Consider the following 19,556-nt stretch of genomic DNA (forward strand, 5'->3'; position numbering starts at 1 on the left):
ACCAACATGGGTCTGACCAAACTGTGGGAGGCAGTGGAAGACAGGAGTGCCTGGCGTGCTCTGGTCCATGGGGTCACAAAGAGTCAGACACGACTAAACAACAACAACAACTTTTAGTGTTATGCTGCAAGTAAATAAATAACACCAGCATAAAAGGCAAAGCAGTAAAATCTAAAGATTTTTAAAAAGTAGGACTAAAGCATTCAACCCCCTCAAGGAACGATGTAGCACTTATTCTATGGAAGTGACGGCATGCTGCAACATTTTGTTGCAGGTTCCGTTGGTTCCACTGCAATAGGAACCTCTACAGCCCTGAGTTGGGCATTCAGATCAACTCATTTGAGTTTATGTTCTTTAAATTCTGTGGTCTTCTTGGCTATGGCTCTCCTCTGACGGCCGTCTGTCTGCTGCCATCGTTCCCCACTGAGCATCATTTACCACCTTGCTATCTGTGTAGCTACTAAGAGACCATTTTTAAAGTGACAGATTAAGGCCATTTGGTCAATTGTTGATTTTTTTGCTTGGCGGAAGGGAATTATTTGAAAAGCATTCCACGTTTTGTTGTTGTTCCGTCGCGGTTTTATTTACTCCTTTTGTTGCTGCGTTTTGAGGACCTCTCTGACACTTGAGCAATGCCTTTCATCTTGCAAAAGGAAAGGAAAGGAAAACATAGGAAAATGCTCATAAATTACTCTCAGTGCTGAATAGCATCCAAGCAGGGAATCTAGGGAGTTTGATGCAGTTAGGTGTGTGTGTGTATATTATAGGATGGATCAGCTTTCTTATCTGTTAAATAATAAACCAGAGGGAGAGAAAGAGAGAGGGCAAGAAAAAGCCATCATAAATCAAACGAGTCTTTCCCATGACTCCCATCCAACAGAGAATTAGCCATTTTTGACAGTCGCAATGTATAGCCTTATAATTGCTACCTCTAAATCATATTCTAAAGATTATCTGCAAAGCAGAGGAGAGAAAGGAATATTATACAGATTCGGGCTGCACAAGGACTGACTCACCAGCAACCAAGTATTAATACGAGGTGGGGAAGCCTCTGGCTCAGGGGCCAAATGAGGCCTCCTAGGCCACCTTGCCTGGTCCGCAGAAATCTCATGACGGAAGAAATGCGAGATATGAGAAATGCAAGAGAATAAGCTTGTTTTCTGAACCAGCGGATTATAAGCAAGGAGATTCCAACTATTAGGAAGAATTCTCTGATGGTAAGAGCTGTTTGACGATGGAACAGACAACCTCAGAAGGTGACGGACTTTTCATGGGGCTCAAGGGGCTAGAGAGGGAAGGGGAGGGGAATTCTCTCTTGCATAAGTCCCCTTTTGCTTGTGTTTTTTATTTATTAATTAACATTCTACTACATAAATTGAATACCCTTCAACATTTATCCAAAGAAAATCGGGACATCCTATTCCCTAATGATGATGATGATGATAATTTTATTATTTATGCCCCACCCATCTAATGGAGTTGCCTCAGCCATTCTGGGCGATTTCCAACATACAGTGGTACCTCGGTTCTCGAACATAATCCGTTCCGGAAGACCGTCCGGCTTCTGAAACGTTAAAAAACCGAGGCGTTGCTTCCCATTGGTTGCAAGAGCTTCTTGCACTCAGCAGAAGCTGCATCACACATTCGAGTTCCGAAAAACGTTCGAAAACAGAAGCATTTACTTCTGGGTTTTCGGCGTCCGAGAACCGAAACTTTCCTCAGCAGAGGCATTCGGGAACCGAGGTACCAGTGTATATAAAAATGTAATAAAACATTAAAACATCTACTTCTGCTTCATTGACTATGCAAAAGCCTTTGAATGTGTCAACCACAGCAAACTATGGCAAGTTCTTAAAGAAATGGGAGTGCCTGATCACCTCATCTGTCTCCTGAGAAATCTCTATGTGGGACAAGAAGCTACAGTTAGAACTGGATATGGAACAACTGATTGGTACAAAATTGGGAAAGGAGTACGACAAGGTTGTATATTGTCTCCCTGCTTATTTAACTTATATGCAGAATTCATCATGCAAAAGGCTGGACTAGATGAATCCCAAGCAGGAATTAAGATTGCCGGAAGAAATATCAACAAGCTCAGATATGCAGATGACACAACCTTGATGGCAGAAAGTGAGGAGGAATTAAAGAACCTTTTAATGAGGGTGAAAGAGGAGAGCGCAAAATATGGTCTGAAGCTCAACATCAAAAAAACCAAGATCATGGCCACTGGTCCCATCACCTCCTGGCAAATAGAAGGGGAAGAAATGGAGGCAGTGAGAGATTTTACTTTCTTGGGCTCCTTGATCACTGCAGATGGTGACAGCAGTCACGAAATTAAAAGACGCCTGCTTCTTGGGAGAAAAGCAATGACAAACCTAGACAGCATCTTAAAAAGCAGAGACATCACCTTGCCTACAAAGGTCCGTATAGTTAAAGCTATGGTTTTCCCAGTAGTGATGTATGGAAGTGAGAGCTGGACCATAAAGAAGGCTGATCGCCGAAGAATTGATGCTTTTGAACTATGGTACTGGAGGAGACTCTTGAGAGTCCCATGGAATGCAAGAAGATCAAACCTATCCATTCTGAAGGAAATCAGCCCTGAGTGCTCCCTGGAAGGACAGATCGTGAAGCTGAGGCTCCAATACCGGTACTTTGGCCACCTCATGAGAAAAGAAGAATCCTTGGGAAAGACCTTGATGTTGGGAAAGATGGAGGGCACAAGGAGAAGGGGACGACAGAGGACGAGATGGTTGGACAGTGTTCTCGAAGCTACGAACATGAGTTTGACCAAACTACGGGAGGCAGTGCAAGACAGGAGTGCCTGGCATGCTATGGTCCATGGGGTCACGAAGAGTCGGACACGACTAAACGACTAAACAACAACAACAAAACATTAAAAAATTTAAAACTTACCTAAACAGGGCTGCCTTCAGATGTCTTCTAAATGTTGTATAGTTACTTATCTCCTTGGCTCACGGGTTGCATAACTCCCTACCCTCCAACGTTTCTCTGATGAAAATAGGGGTGTCCTAAGGAAAACTGGGATATTCTGGGATCAAACCAGAAACTGGAATGGCTTCTGTAAATCGGGACTGTCCCCGGAAAATAGGGGAGGATCTGAGAATACCTCAGATGACCAGTGAAGGGTCTGGGTAGGTACATCTGGGGATAGCTCAGAGCTTTGGGGGTTCTGAGCTGCTTAAGACTTTATTGGTCAAAAACAGCACTTTGAGTTGAGCCCAGAAACTAATTAGTTAGTTGTATCCAACAGAGACGTCATATTATTTTCCTTAGCTGCTATGAGGTTGAATGAGTCTCCTTTGTATGATTTTGCTCTCTAACTTTTTAAACACAGTGTGAAATTCTCTGGTTTGCAAACAAAACACTGGTATTTTCCGCCTTTGTGATTTCCGAGGTGCCCATAGGATCAAACTCAGGGGAAGGTTAATATGATTCATGCAACGCGAATGTCCCTTAATTATAGGATCCTGCTCAATTCCCCTGCTAACTCATGCAGTCGGCTGTATACATTTCTTCAACGGATAGCTTCATTAACAAAATGTAATCACGTTAAACAAAAATTCCATATAATTCTGTTAGGAGGCTCTTCCCACTTTGCATTGCAAGACGTATAACGTGGAATTGTTACTTTAGGCCAGAGCAGTTTAACATTTAATTCCCTCTTCCCAGGAAACTCTGCAAATTGTAGCTCTGTGAGGGGGGGGGGAAGGCTCTCCTAACATCTCTCAGCACCCTTAACAAACTACAACTCCCATAATTCTTTGTTTAAAGTGGTATACAGTGGAACCTCGGTTTATGAACACCTCGGTTTATGAATTTTCTTTTTTTTTAAAATATATTTTATTAATTTTTCCAATTAAAACCAATTATATCACATTCATTATTTCAAATTATACACATATATATCAATCAAACCGAATGTTATGCCAAATCATCTAAAAAATTTTTTTAGGGTTCCCATGCTTCAAGAAATTGGGGATTCCTCGCAACCGTCCACTGTCGTCTTTTTTCTAAAGTTCAAATCGTCTCTCCAAATCCATAATAATCCAGATCTTTCCCTTTACAGTCACATAGATGTTTTCCTCTTTCAACCGATTATTTCCCAGCTGCTGAGATAAATGTCAAACAAAGTTTCACAAATGTTCTTTCTCCTGTGTGAGTTAATCAGTCCAGCCCCCCCATAAATCTTCTTGGTCCGGAGCGTCCCTATTGCGTCGGCTCTCAACACGAAGCAGCGCCATCTTAAAAAAAACTCAAATCACTTTCGTTTTCTCTCATAACCATGTAGATTAAACGATCATTATAGAATTTACAGCTTTTCCAGGCCGAAGAACCAGATCTCACACCATGCATTGACTCTTGGTAAATTAATGGTTCTCCTTGCCCTATAGCTGAACTTAGCTTCAGGTCGCTGCTCCAATTCAAAGTGCGTCACAACTCATAAATCCTCCGAACGCGTCCAGGCACTCCTTCCGTCCAACTAGAGGGGGGCTTTTCTCATCAGCAACTCCTCATCTTCAAAGAATATGCTCAATAACAACGTTTATAAAGTTCAACTCACACAGTCTTTTGCTTCTCTTTCACTCCAAACAAGCCAGGACATCGCGTCTGGGAAGGTACGAAGTAACTCATATGAAAAAAAAAATAAACAAAAGACTCGCTTCCCTTATCGCTCTGTCCCCATCAATCCTTCTTCCAGATGAAATACAGCCTTTAACTCCTCACCTTCAGCAGCATAGATTTCTCGGCAGTAAACAGCGCTTCTGCCCCTCCTTCTGAAGTATGTCCATAGATTTAAGCCTAATTATCTTCTTTAATCATGGAAATCCCCGCCATGCAGATTAGCGTCCGGGAGTCCTGGCCGTCGTAAGGGCTTGAGCCCAAGCTCCCCCCACTCCATAAACAGTCGGAGTGGGTCTGGGGGCATCGCGGGCCAGCGGCCCCTCTCCGTAACCCCCGGAGAGGGCAGGGGGTTGCCATTTACTCCCCTAGCAACCGCCAAATTCCTTACGAAGGTCAGAGGGATGGAAAACAGGTCCGCCATTCCTGCAGGCGGAAACCGGAACCTCGGTTTATGAATTTTCAGTTTATGAACGCCGCGGACCCATCTGGAACGGTTTAATTCACTTTCCATTACTTTCAATGGGAAAGTTCGCTTCAGTTTATGAACGCTTCAGTTTATGAACAGACTTCCAGAACTAATTGTGTTCATAAACCGAGGTACCACTGTATCATACTGCTTTAAATGTGCCTGGGGCAACCCAGCCTGATGGGTGAGGCATAAATAATAACATTATTATGATTACGTTTGTGGTGCAAATGTGGCAATAGTGAAGCAATTCAGCCTTGGATTTCTTGGAAGCCATAAAGATGATGTTATTATTATCGAATAATTATGGACACTGGCATTGATGGGTGTCCTGCGATTCCCCAATGAGTTGGGGGATGAGGAGACCTGGAAACAAACAGCTTGAGAAAGGGGTCCTCTGTGGTTATTACTTTTGTGATGTCTTTCCCTGCAAGCAGGGACTACTGCAATGCACCTTTGAAGGTGACCTGGAAACTACAACTAATCCAGAATGTGGCAGCTAGACTGGTGACGGGGAGCGGCCGCCGAGACCACATAATACCGGTCTTGAAAGATCTACATTGGCTCCCAGTATGTTTCTGAGCACAATTCAAAGTGTTGGTGCTGACCATTAAAGCCCTAAATGGCCTTGGTCCTGTATACCTGAAGGAGCGTCTCCACCCCCATCGTTCTGCCCGGACACTGAGGTCCAGTGCTGAGGGCCTTCTGGCGGTTCCCTCACTAGGAGAAGCCAATTTACAGGGAACCAGGCAGAGGGCCTTCTTGGTAGTCACACCCGCCCTGTGGAACGCCCTCCCACCAGAAAAACAACTACCAGACTTTAAGAAGACATCTGAAGGCAGTCCTGTTTAGGGATGCTTTTAATGTTTAATAGATTATTGCATTTTAATGTTCTGTTCTGTTGGAAGCCGCCCAGAGTGGCTGGGGAAACCCAGCCAGATGGGCAGGGTATAAATAAATTATTATTATTATTATTATTATTATTATTGACTCATTGATGCCCTGTGCTACAGCAGAAGGTATTTGGAAAGCAATGAATTACAATAGAATGTTTGCAAGATACTTGGGGAACATAAGGCCTGGGGGCCAAATGTGACCCTCCACACCTCTCTCTAGGATTCTTCCTAGGCCATGCCTAGGGTGTGTGTGTAGAAATAGCCTACTGTACTTAAACATGGAAAGCGTAATGCTGGTGGTCAACAGAAGAGGTTTAAAGACTGTCTTGAGGACAATTTTAAAAATGTAGTATAAACACCAACATTTGGGAAACACTTGCCTGCAAGCGCTCCAATTGAAGAACAAAGGTTTCATGGGCTTTGAAGACACTCGAACTCAGGACATGCTAAGAGGAAGGCATGCTTGGCAAATTCACAGTGATCAACTCCCACCTGGAAACCTATGTCCCCACTGTGGAAGGACGTGTGGATCCAGAATTGGCCTCCGCAGTCACTTAAGGACTCACTGTTAAAACCATGTTTATGGAAGGCAATCTTACTCGGCTATGAGTGATAGCCAAAGAAGACCTTTGTACAGTAGCCTATTTCTACACCCCCCCCCTTTCTCCTGTACAAAGTTAATCCAACCCTATTGCTCTACTCACTTTTGTTTCTGGCCCTGCCCACGCCTGGCATCAGGCCGCAAGAAGGTTGCCCATCTGCTCTCTGGAGATGCAAGCGATTAAATTCTTGCAAAGAATGTTCTCTGTCACTGGTTTAGGCTAGGGCTGGGCGATATAGTGATATATCACCCCAAACTGGTTTGAAGTCCATATCGTTGTATCGGTTCCATAATTTATGACCTGGAAATATATTGCGACTCATGATGTGTGCGTGTGTTAGGCAAAAATATCGATGTGCGGGAAACCACGAAGCCAGCCAGTGCTTCTCTCGGTTCCTGCAGCTTCTGTTAACTCTGCTAGCTCAGCTCTTCCCTGCCTCATGCAGGGGGGCAGCGAATCACAAGATTTGCCTCGTGCAGGGGGGCAGAAAATCGCTGGCAAAAATCATGATGCCGGAAAAACTGTGAAGCCAGCCAATGCCTCTACCTAGCTCCATCCATATTTCAGGCACCATGATATATTCATATGTCGTAATGTTTAGCAGGTGATACATCACAATGTTAGGGACCCAGGTGGCACTGTGGGTTAAACCACTGAGCCTAGGGCTTGCTGATCAGAAGGTCGGCGGTTTGAATCCCTGTGACGGGGTGAGCTCCCATTGCTTGGACCCAGCTCCTGCCAACCTAGCAGTTCGAAAGCACGTCAAAATGCAAGTAGATAAATAGGAACCGCTACAGCGGGAAGGTAAACGGGGTCTCCATGTGCTGCTCTGGTTTGCCAGAAGCGGCTTTGTCATGCTTCTCGGCCAATAATGTGAGATGAGCGCTGCAACCCCAGAGTCGGTCACGACTGGACCTAATGGTCAGGGGTCCCTTTACTTTTACCTTTACTTTACATCACAATGTTGATATCGCTCAGCCCTACTGTTAGCCTCTACATAGTTCCATTCTTATTTCAGACATTGTGATATATCAATATATCATGATGTTGAGAACCAGATATTGCCCAGCCCTGGTCTAGGCTGTGGGTCACTCCTTGCCACCTAACTAACTTCCAATCCACATTAAAATTCCAGGCTAGATTGGTCCTCCCTCTCAAGTTCCAGATTGTCTTTTCATTTATGCATACCTGCGCTGGAGGTATATTGCTGATGCGATGCTTTGAAATGCCAGAGAGGAGTTGGAAATTTCAGGAGCCTCTGCGACGTTTGTGAAAGGAATGATGGCAACCGTCAACGCTATCCTCTTATGGGATGATTTGTTTTCATTGCCTGTCACTATAACTGGATCACAGTCTCTCTCTCTCCTGCTCCACTTTCTCGTGACGATAATCACCACTGCATTAAACACCATGAAAACCCAAAATTCATTTGAGGTTATGCTAAGGGTTGAAAGCCAAGCCGCTAAATCAAGCATAAAAGCCAGACAGCATCCTTCACCTGAGTAACTTGAGCCTTTCGTTTGCAAATGCATGGACTGTAGCGCCTGTCGTGTGAAGGCATAGAGATGCATATTAAAAAAAAAATATGCCTAAGAGTAGGCACCCCCAAACTGCGGCCCTCCAGATGTTTTGGCCTACAATTCCCATGATCCCTAGCTAACAGGACCAGTGGTCAGGGATGATGGGAATTGTAGTCCAAAACATCTGGAGGGCCGCAGTTTGGGGATGCCTGCCTAAGAGCATGAGAAGGCAAGTTGCATCCTAGCCAAGCTTGAATTAAAAGCTCCATAGCTCCGTGGCAGTGCATATGTTCTGCATGCAGAATTCAATCCCTAGGTTCAATCCCTAGCATCTCCAGGGACAGCTGGAAATATTCGTTGCCTGAATCCCTGGTCCTCCCAGACCACTGGGGGAAGCACCGAGAGAAGAAAAGCCATGGTGCCTCTGCATCAGCACAACCAGACTCCTTCATCTGCCCCGGCTGCAACAAAACATGTCTCTCCCCTATCGGTCTCTACAGCCACAGCAACCACAGCAACACTCCAATGGTTTGACTTCACCCCAAAGGCACACTCCTCCACTGTCTCCTGAGAGTACTCCCTGGAGAGTAGCTGCCAGTTGGTGTAGGCACTCCTGATCCAGATGGACCAGGGGGGTCTGGCTTACAGGATCAGCTTGCTCTGCTTATGCTTTCTTCTTTAAAGGGCTATTCTCCAAGTTTCTGGCAATGTCAAATGTCTCAGAAGGAAGTTTGTCTCAGTTGTTCCTTTATTGATCTTGGTGCTTGAAAAGCACGGAAGCCCTGTGCATCATAATTGAGGCATAGACTCCGACAAGGATTCAGGCCCTGGTCAGAAAACAGACTGAAGTGTGCTGTCAAGGGCATTTTGAGGAAATGATCGCTTTCATCACATGTGACAGATTACGCCTGGAAGCCCAACAACATCTGCCATTCAGTAAACATGTTAGATTCAGGGAGGAGACTGCGAAGGAAAAAAAAATCACGTCTGATTCACTTCCGATTAGAACAGCTCTGTCTGCCTTCTCTCTTTAATTCTTCACAGATTTTTTTATCATACATTCTTTCTGCTGCAGTCCATTATCATGTAAAAGGTAGTGGTTTGTGCTCTCACTTAACCCGAGCTGTAGGAGATTTCAGGGACAGCTTTATGGAGCCTGTTTGACCATGCAGAGCCATTGCTGGTGACTGACGCTGTTCTTGTAATGTCTGTTTATTTACAAACCCGTGTTTTGGGGCGGCTCCAGCTTCCAAAGAAGAAGATAAGAAGAGCCTGTCTGGATCAGGCCAATGGCCCGTCTAGTTCAGCATCTGGGGTTGCGACGCTCATCTCGCGTTATTGGCTGAGGGAGCCGGCGTACAGCTTCCAGGTCATGTGGCCAGTATGACAAAACCGCTTCTGGTGAACCAGAGCAGCACACGGAAACACCGTTTACCTTCCCGCTATAGCGGTTCCTATTTATCTACTTGCATTTTGATGTGCTTTCGAACTGCTAGGTTAGCAGGAGCTGGGACCAAGCAACGGGAGCTCACCCCGTCACAGGGATTCGAACCACCAACCTTCTGGTCAGCAAGCCCTAGGCTCAGTGGTTTAACCCACAGCGCCACCTGGGTCCATCCCTCTTCATAGTTATATATAAAATGTAGTATAAACACTGACAACTAGGGAACACTGGCCTGCAAGCGCTCCAGTTGGAGAATAGGCTTTACCGAAGACATCATGGACTTTGAAGAAGCACAAACTCAGGACGAAAGGAAGAGGAAGACGCATTTAGCAACCCTCACCGTGATCAGCTCCTGCTCAGAAACCTATGTCCCCACTGTGGAAGGATGTGCGGATCCAGAATTGGCCACCACAGTCAGCTATGGACACATGTTAAGACCATATTCATGGAAGACAATCTTACTCAGCTACGAAGAAGCCATAGTGAGAAGAAAGAGTTGCAAACTGATCTTGAAGATAAATTATAGACTCATGGACAGACCTCTCCCCTTCTCTGCCTAAAATTTGCCCCCAGTATTGCTCTTTCAGTGCATTGTATAAAGGACAATATCTAATTTGAGATCCTGAGTCCGGTTTATACCTCAAGGACAGATATGGGCAGAGTACAGCATAGTTCTGAAACGTCCTTATAAAACTGCTGAAGGCATGATATTTAACTAGGCTTTAATAAAGGGCAGCTTACCTCTCAGCTTCTGCAAACCCTTAAAATAACAAAACGTGGTATGAAAGGAACACAAGGAAAATTATTGTATCATGGTTCAATTTTAGAAACCAGCACAGTTGCTCTACCTATGGGAAGGGAGACATTGGACAATATCTGCTTCAATAGGTCTTTAATGAACTCAATTCACAGACTTTTTACACGGAGTTCAGAAAAGTGACAGCAATGGCTGCGGTGTCCTCCATGGATCTGCCTCCTCTACAAAAAAAAGGGGGCACTGCTGGTGTCCTCCTACTCTTTGGGGTCTCCTGAGCTCTGCACCCTCCTGTCAGGGACTGCCTAGATGCGGAGGAGTGGTGGAGACCGCCTGACCAAGAGGCCTTCAGGGAAAGTGCAGGAGAGGACAGTTTGGACCCAGGCTTGTGGTGGTGGGAGACAGGACACACCCCAGAGGAGGAAGAGAGCTGGGAAATACTGGAACCTGGGAGTCAGGAGGGTGAGGAACAGGGGGCAAACAAGCAGAAGCCCCAGCCCTGAGCAAGGACAGGAGTCAGCCTTAATAGAGGCAACACCACCATCAGCTGATAGCATGTCTGTTGAAATTCTGCCAGCTTCACCTCTCACCCCTAAAACAAGACGATTACTCCATGTAACAGAACAGAAAGCCAAGCAGAAACAGAGAGGGGACTCCCCACAGGCAGACAGAGGGACCTGAGACACAGAAAATAGACTAGATGGGAGGAGCAAATCAATCTGGGCAACGGCTCATTCTGAGGGAGTATACTTCATGAATCTTCATGTCTCCCTGTGTTGACGCTAATAAAAGAGCTGTGAGCTGAAGTTAGTTGCATGCCTTGCTTCTCTCTGCTTTTTGCAAAGCGTGCTTCCTGTCAGCTGCCCAGTGACACCACCCAGTGTAATTCAGAATGGGCCCCTCCCCACCTTGTGATGACCTTTTATTCCTTAACTGTTGGATAAGCTTGGTTTTATTCCCCCAATTCTTCCTGATGTGAATCTTCACACACCCTTACCTGGTAAGGGGAAGAATGGTGTGCCTTTTGTGGGTCATCCAAGGTGCCAAAATGTCTTTGGCTGGCCCTGATTGCCACCATAAAATAAGCATCCTTATTTGCTCTCATTGGAGATGTGTGCAATCGAATCGCTAGCCATGTTTCTATCCACATATAAGCTGGGGAACTGTGAATAAGATCAGATGATTTTAAGTAATAGTAATAGCAACAATTATGGTGCTGGATAAGACTCTTATTACTAAGTAATAGCAATAGCAACAATTATGATACTGGAGGAGACTCTTGAGAGTCCCATGGACTGCAAGAAGATCAAACCTATCCATTCTGAAGGAAATCAGCCCTGAGTGCTTACTGGAAGGACAGATCGTGAAGCTGAGGCTCCAATACTTTGGCCACCTCATGAGAAGAGAAGACTCCCTGGAAAAGACCCTGATGTTGGGAAAGATGGGGGGCACAAGGAGAAGGGGACGACAGAGGATGAGATGGTTGGACAGTGTTCTCGAAGCTACCAACATGAGTTTGACCAAACTGCGGGAGGCAGTGGAAGACAGGAGTGCCTGGCGTGCTATGGTCCATGGGGTCACGAAGAGTCGGACACGACTAAACGACTAAACAACAACAACAACAACAATAGCAACAACAATTACAACAATTAAGAACCTTTCTTGGAGAGTGTGTGAAACGAGCCAAACAATGCAAGTAAGCCTGTAATTATCTTCATCATCCTCATCAAATTTACTTGCCTTACTCTGCTGCTTTCACATGCTCTCCAAGGAAGGTTTCAAATCTGCATGATAATTTCAACATTCGTTTTTACTCAACCCTTTCACTCGTGCCTGAATTATATACACCTTCCCCCATGGCATTTGAATTTGACCTGGTTCATGAGAATCAAAAGGATGCATACATAAAGGTTCTATTTAAATACAGAACCCCTTTCAAGGCAATTGCCTGTAATTTGGATCTGCACGGCACTTATGTAAGATAAGAGCAATATCAGAGAGCAAAGAACATGGCACTTTCTCTAATGCCTCATAAACAAATGAAATTTCATGAAGAAGATGGGGTTGAGAGATGCTTATTGGAATAAGGCAGGGTGATGCAATTGCCACTTTCAAATGCTTCTCGCAGCCACCTCAAATAATTACACAGCAGCATTTCTGTGAGAGCAGAGAAGCCCAGGGGCATGAGATTGTACTAATGCTGCTTGCAAACACTGTAGACACCAAACACAAAAATGCCTGGCTTATTATATAAGCTCTCTTCCTACTAGTTGGTCTAAAAGGTAAAAGTAAAGGACTCCTGGACAGTTAAGTCCAGCCAAAGGCAACTATGGGATGTGGTGCACATTTCACTTTTCAGGCCAAGGGAGCTGGTGTTTGTACACAGACAGCTTTCCGGGTCATGTGGCCAGCATGACTAAACTACAGGCACATGGAGGACCGTGACAGAAGCCAAAGCGCACGGAAACACTGTTTACCTTCCTGCCACAGCGGTACCTATTTATCTACTTGCACTGGCGTGCTTTTGAACTGTTAAGTTGGCAGAAGCTGGGATAGAGCAACGGGAACTCACCCTGTTGCATGGATTTGAACCGCCTACCTTCTGATCAGCAACCCCAAGCGGTTCAGTGGTTTAGACCACAGCGACACCCGCTCCCTAGTTGGTCTATCACATCTTAACAACCCACCTTGAGTGGATTCACCTGGAGTGGCAAAGGGAAGAGAGCCTTGATTTGACTTTGAACTATCTACAATCTGCTACATGGAACTATCAAAATGGGCAAACATCAGCCTTCTTTTCGCAGTGCAAAGTTAAGCTATGGAATGAGCCTCCAGAGGAGGCAGTGATGGCTTTAGAAGAGGATTGGACAGATTCGTGGAATCATAGAACTGTAGAGTTGGAAAGAACCGTGAGGACCCTCTGGAACATGCAGCTGTCCCTTAAGGGGATCAAACCTGCGACCTTGGTGTTATCAGCACCACACACTAGCCAACTGAGCTATCCATAGGAGGCAGGATAGGGCTGCTAGTCATAATGGTTGTGCTCTGCCCCCACAGTCAGAGGCAGTAATGTCATTTCTCTGATGAAAATAGGGATGTCCTTATAGTTACTTACCTCCTTGGCTCATGGGGTCGCATAACTCCATACCCTCCAACATATCTCCAATGAGAATAGGGACATCCTAAGGGAAAACTGGACATTCCAGGATCAAATCAGAAACCGGGATGGCTTCTGTAAATCTGGGACTGTCCCTGGAAATTAGGGATACTTGGAAATGCTTCTGAATACCAGTGGCTGGAAACTGCAGGAGTGCTCTGGTACCTGGGTCCTGCTTGTGGGTTTCTCAGAGGCACCTGCTTGGCCACTGTGAGAGCAGGATGTTCGACTCGATAGGCCATTGGCCTGAACGTTTTATTATGTTCTTTAGGGTGTGTGCCAAGAATCTTCTCCATCATTGCACTGAGCCATCCCGAACTCAGCATAATGGTTAGGATGGTCTCCATTCCTGGTCTAAGCTAAAGAGGAAGGCTTGGACACTGAAAATGGCCGGCGCATGTCTGGAAGTGCGTAGACGCAACTTCCGGTGTCAGCAGCAGCCATTTTTTGTGCCCATAGATGGGCAAAGCGACACCGGAAGTTGCATCTACACACTTCCAGACATGCGTAGACGTGACTTCCGGCGCCGGCCATTTTCTGGTGCCCATAAATAGGCAAAGTGGCACCAGAAAAATGGCTGCCGACAGGAACCAAAATAAGGGAAATTAACGGGAGAGGAGCTGGAATGGGAGACCTCCGGGAAACGGTAAGGAAAAATGGGGTTTTCCCGGGAAATACGGGGTACTTGGCAGCTATGATATAGATTGGTAATACTGAAACCAAATGGACTGCAAAGCCTGAGAGTTAATTTCTGCATGCATCGTACATTAGCTGTGTGCTCATTAACGTTCAGCACCAGACCCTTGGCCTTTTGAGGGGAAAGTAGGACATGAAATCTATTTTTCAAACTTCACACCAAATGATATTTCTCAGAAGAGATGTTTTCCCAAGTGCACACCATCAGAAAGCATAATAGACCTCTTTGACTTTCCCCAAAGAGATTGAAAACAACCAGCAGCGTTTCCTGTTCCTTTATTTATTTATTATTCGGCTGTTGCAAGAAGGAAGGGGAGGGGGGAACACCCAATAGCACCCTTGAACTTAATTAAAGCCATTGTTAATCAACCATATTACAGCTTACAGGGCACAAGCAGTATTTTTTTTCTGCTTGCCCTCCCTTTGTTATTTTCCTGCCCAAAAGAAATGGTGTTTTTTTTAAAAAAAGCGCTTCAAAAAGACAACGCGGATGTTTTGTAGTGAGAACCGAGAAAACTTTGGCTTTAGAAGAGTTGCGAGAAAAGGAATAATATAAATGGAGATGGGTAGTTTTGTTTCGGCCTTGCCTAGCACAAAAAGAGCTAAAATAAGAAGAGAACTGGATATGGAACAACTGAGTGGTTCAAAATTGGGAAAGGAGTACGACAAGGTTGTATATTGTCTCCCTGCTTATTTAACTTATATGCAGAATTCATCATGCGAAAGGCTGGACTAGATGAATCCCAAGCAGGAATTAAGATTGCCGGAAGAAATATCAACAACCTCAGATATGCAGATGACACAACCTTGATGGCAGAAAGTGAGGAGGAATTAAAGAACCTTTTAATGAGGGTGAAAGAGGAGAGCGCAAAATATGGTCTGAAGCTCAACATCAAAAAAACCAAGATCATGGCCACTGGTCCCATCACCTCCTGGCAAATAGAAGGGGAAGAAATGGAGGCAGTGAGAGATTTTACTTTCTTGGGCTCCTTGATCACTGCAGATGGTGACAGCAGTCACGAAATTAAAAGACGCCTGCTTCTTGGGAGAAAAGCAATGACAAACCTAGACAGCATCTTAAAAAGCAGAGACATCACCTTGCCGACAAAGGTCCGTATAGTTAAAGCTATGGTTTTCCCAGTAGTGATGTATGGAAGTGAGAGCTGGACCATAAAGAAGGCTGATCGCCGAAGAATTGATGCTTTTGAATTATGGTGCTGGAGGAGACTCTTGAGAGTCCCATGGACTGCTAGAAGATCAAACCTATCCATTCTTAAGGAAATCAGCCCTGAGTGCTCCCTGGAAGGACAGATCGTGAAGCTGAGGCTCCAATACTTTGGCCACCTCATGAGAAGAGAAGAATCCTTGGAAAAGACCCTGATGTTGGGAAAGATTGAGGGCACTAGGAGAAGGGGACGTCAGAGGACAAGATGGTTGGACAGTGTTCTCGAAGCTACGAACATGAGTTTGACCAAACTGCGGGAGGCAGTGCAAGACAGGAGTGCCTGGCGTGCTATGGTCCATGGGGTCACGAAGAGTCGGACACGACTAAACGACTAAACAACAACAACAAGAAGAGGAAGGAAGAGAAGCAAATGTTTTAATGTTAATTTCCTGCAGATACAGTAAGTGAGTGGAGAGGCGAATGCTCATAAACTATTCCAAAGGGGGATTTCAACTGCAAACGTTACCCAAGGCGCTTAAAGAGGCAGGCGAAAGGATGTTAGGTCACTGCTGTCCTCATATCGCCTCTTGTCAAGAGGGTATTCAACATAGCTTTTCGCTATTAGAGGTAAAAGATAGGGGACCAGGTTAGCATCTCAAGGCATAGAAGGAAGGGTGATCACCGCATGAAGTCAAATTGCATATTCATTCAAATGTGGAAATTACATATTCATTCGAGGAAAGGAATAAAAGGAAAGCGAAATGTGGGCTATCAGAATGTCTGGAGACCGGGTTTATCCTGCTGTCACTGATCAGCTGATTGGGGGGGGGCTGCGGAGGAACCCTCCCCCTTTCAATTGAGCTGTCTCTTGATGTGATCCATTGCGGGATTTGTCATCTTTCCGCAGGGCCTGCAAGACAGAGCTGTTCCGCCTGGCCTTTGGGTTGGACTTAGTCTGACCCCTGCATTTTTTCTCCCTCATGGCTTGAATTTGACTACTCAAAATGAGGCTGCATTTTAAATTTTAATACTGTGTTTTAATCTGTATTTTAATTAATTGCTTTTTATGTTTTATTGTAATTTTATTGGTGTGAGCCGCCCTGAGCCCAGTTCTGACTGGGGAGGGTGGGGTATAAATAAAAATTTATTTATTTATTTATTTATTTATTTATTATTAAACCACGCCGGGAATGGTAGCTTTGTGAATAGGTGTTTCCTAATAACTCTCAGCACCCTTCACAAACTACAGTTCCCGGCATTCTTGGTGGGAAGCCATGACGTTTTAAAATGGTATAATATTGTTTTGAATATACAGCAAAGGAGGGGCCTATGTCTTAGTACACAGGAGCATGTGACCTCCCAACCTGAAGGGGTACTGCTCATGTACAGATTTACCGCCACAGTGAGAAGGACACCCCAGTGACTTGCCCCCCCCAATATTGGAGGGGCCCAGCATCATGTGATATATCCTACCGCTTGGTGGCAGCAGCAGAGGCTGGGGAGCTCAGAGGGTGACCTTCACCCTCTGCATGTCGCGCTCCTGCCCGGTGCATGAGCACTCACCCCGTGGCAACAGGTGATGGCGGCCCTCACATCCCCCTGCCCACCAATATTGAGGGGGCCAAAGCCCCTTCCAACCCCTAGAGTTGGCGCCCTGACCCCAGTTGTCCTCTAACCTCTGCCTTGTTAGGCAGGTGCCTCATCATAAGAAACGATCAAAGAAAATCAGGAAAATTCCACGTTTCCCTCTAGGAAAACACAGTATACCTGAAGGAGCGTCTCCACCCCCATTGTTCTGCCCGGACACTGAGGTCCAGCACCGAGGGACTTCTGGTGGTTCCCTCACTGTGAGAAGCCAAGTTACAGGGAACCAGGCAGAGGGCCTTCTCAGTAGTGGCACCCGCCCTGTGGATCGCCCTCCCATCAGATGTCAAAGAGATAAATAACTACCTGACATTTAGAAGACACCTGAAGGCAGCCCTGTTCAGGGAAGTTTTTTTAATGTGTGACATTTTAATGTACCGTATTTTAAATCTTTGTTGGAAGATAGTTTAATAGATTATTTTTAATAGATTATTTCATTTTTCTGTTGTAAGCCGCCCAGAGTGGCTGGGGAAACCCTGCCAGATGGGCGGGGTATAAATAAAAATTATTATTATTATTATTATTATTATTATTATTATTATTATTTATTAGCCGCCAAGAGTGGCTGGGGAAACCCAGCCAGATGTGCGGGGTACAAATAATAAATTATTATTATTATTATTATTATTATTATTATTATTATTATTATTATTACTTCTTAAACTGCGCCATAGCTGCTTCTTTGTTTGTTTTGCCAATTCTGTGTGGATTCTGTAAGAGTCATGCCGCCTGGGTGAATATCCATCACCAGCTTCCCAAACACTACGACTTTCTCACCTGACTCCCAGATCTTGCTTAAGAATCAAATCTTGCAGCAATTGTGTTGCTGGCTCGCAGTGTGACCTTCTCCTCTGAAATGTGGACCAAAGCAAGAGGGAAGCTTCAGCCAAGTGGCACTGCAGATGCACTCGGGTGAAACTTTCCTCACGGCACCCAGAGGAGATAGCGTGACTGTTTGACATCACAACGCCATCTGGAACACTTTCCCAGAAACCTGTTGTGCGAGCACAGAAGCCTGCTGGGTTCAAATAAGAGCCAGGCGAATTTCTGAAGGATAACTAGATCATTACGGTTTCGGATGCCTCATCTAGGTTTCCTCATGCAGGGAAAATGGTCTACAAGGTCCAGCTATTTTTGGAGCTTTTCAGACATTTCCGGAGAAATCCTGTGATATTACTTGAATATTTGATGCTTTCCTCAGGATGGAAGTCAGCAAAGGCAGGCAAGCTTTTCTCAAAACAGCTTGCCTAACAACACTGACCTTCCCTTGCAATGAAGGCAGTGGGCAACAGTGAGGACAATAGCTTTTTTTTTTTTTTTTTAGAGTTGTCTTGCCGACAATGTAGGCAGCAGCTATGGAGCTTCCTATTGGCTGAGTTTTTCAGCCAGGGTTTATTAGCCAGCTGATTATAAAAACACAGGTTGGAGGAAATATTTATTATACAGGAAGAATGTAGCCAAGATGGTATTATATGGTTGGACTCCAACCATAATACCAGGAAGGGGAGGGGGAAATGCCTTGCACAAGTGGAAGTTGTTTCCCTTTTTTTGTGACTTAGGGAACACTCATAGGCACCAGAAGTTGCGTGCCGAGGTACCAAGACACCCTCCCAATAAATCACACCTCACACAATATTTTAAGTTTAAGATTTTTGGCATTAATTTGGCCACAACTTTATTTAAATACAACTGAATGTGAGTGGTTGCTTAGGCATTGGTTCTTGTCATCTGTCCCCCGCCTGGGACAGATCTGACTCCCACTAGTCTAGTAGGGGAGCCAGTAAGTAAGCACCCTCTGGGAGAGATCAGGGCAGGGCCCCACGCCCTTGACCTCATCCCTCAGATGCTCCCCGAGGCTCATGCACGGTCCTGGCCCCTAATGGGGACAAACGGACAAACATGTAGAGCCCCAGGATTCCTTTAAAGGAATACCCCTAAAGGCAGCAGCAACCATGAGGGGCAGGCCCAACAAAAATCCGTACCCCTCCACCATCCAATTTGAACCAATGCCTAACCGCCAACCTTACAAGTTGTGACTTATTGCAGCGTAGTAGGCAAAAACCACCTGGCACCAGCCAATCAGCCAAGTGTCAAAATTCCTACCAGGCCCCTGATCCAAAACAGGTGACCCCATGAGAGGCGCAGCAAGGTCAATGCAAAAACACCTAAAATTAGAGGAGGGCAGGCGGGAGATTCGTTGCGAGCAGCAAAAGTGGAACTGAAAGCTGCTCGCTAAGCATATATAGGGTTAAGGCTGTCAATCAATCATTTGCTACATGCAAATTTTCTCAGCAACAGCACACCCACCAACCACACATGTGGTCATCCAAACTGACCCGCCTCTCCAACCCTGGGATGTCTTGTTAACCTTTCCAGAACCCATGTTCTCCTCTAGGGGGAGAACCTGCTCTGTCATAAAGCGAGCTGCTGCTCTGCCTAAGCCTGTCAGGGGGGAAAGCAACCTTTGAAATGGTGTTCTATGCTAGGTTGTTTCGATATTAAATATTGCACAGTTTGAAGTGACTGGAAACATAAGAACTGATTCCTTTGGAAATGAAACATGGCCCA

This window comes from Zootoca vivipara, chromosome 3, assembly GCF_965207765.1.
Source record: "Zootoca vivipara chromosome 3, rZooViv2.hap1.1, whole genome shotgun sequence".
Taxonomy (NCBI): Eukaryota; Metazoa; Chordata; class Lepidosauria; order Squamata; family Lacertidae; genus Zootoca; species Zootoca vivipara.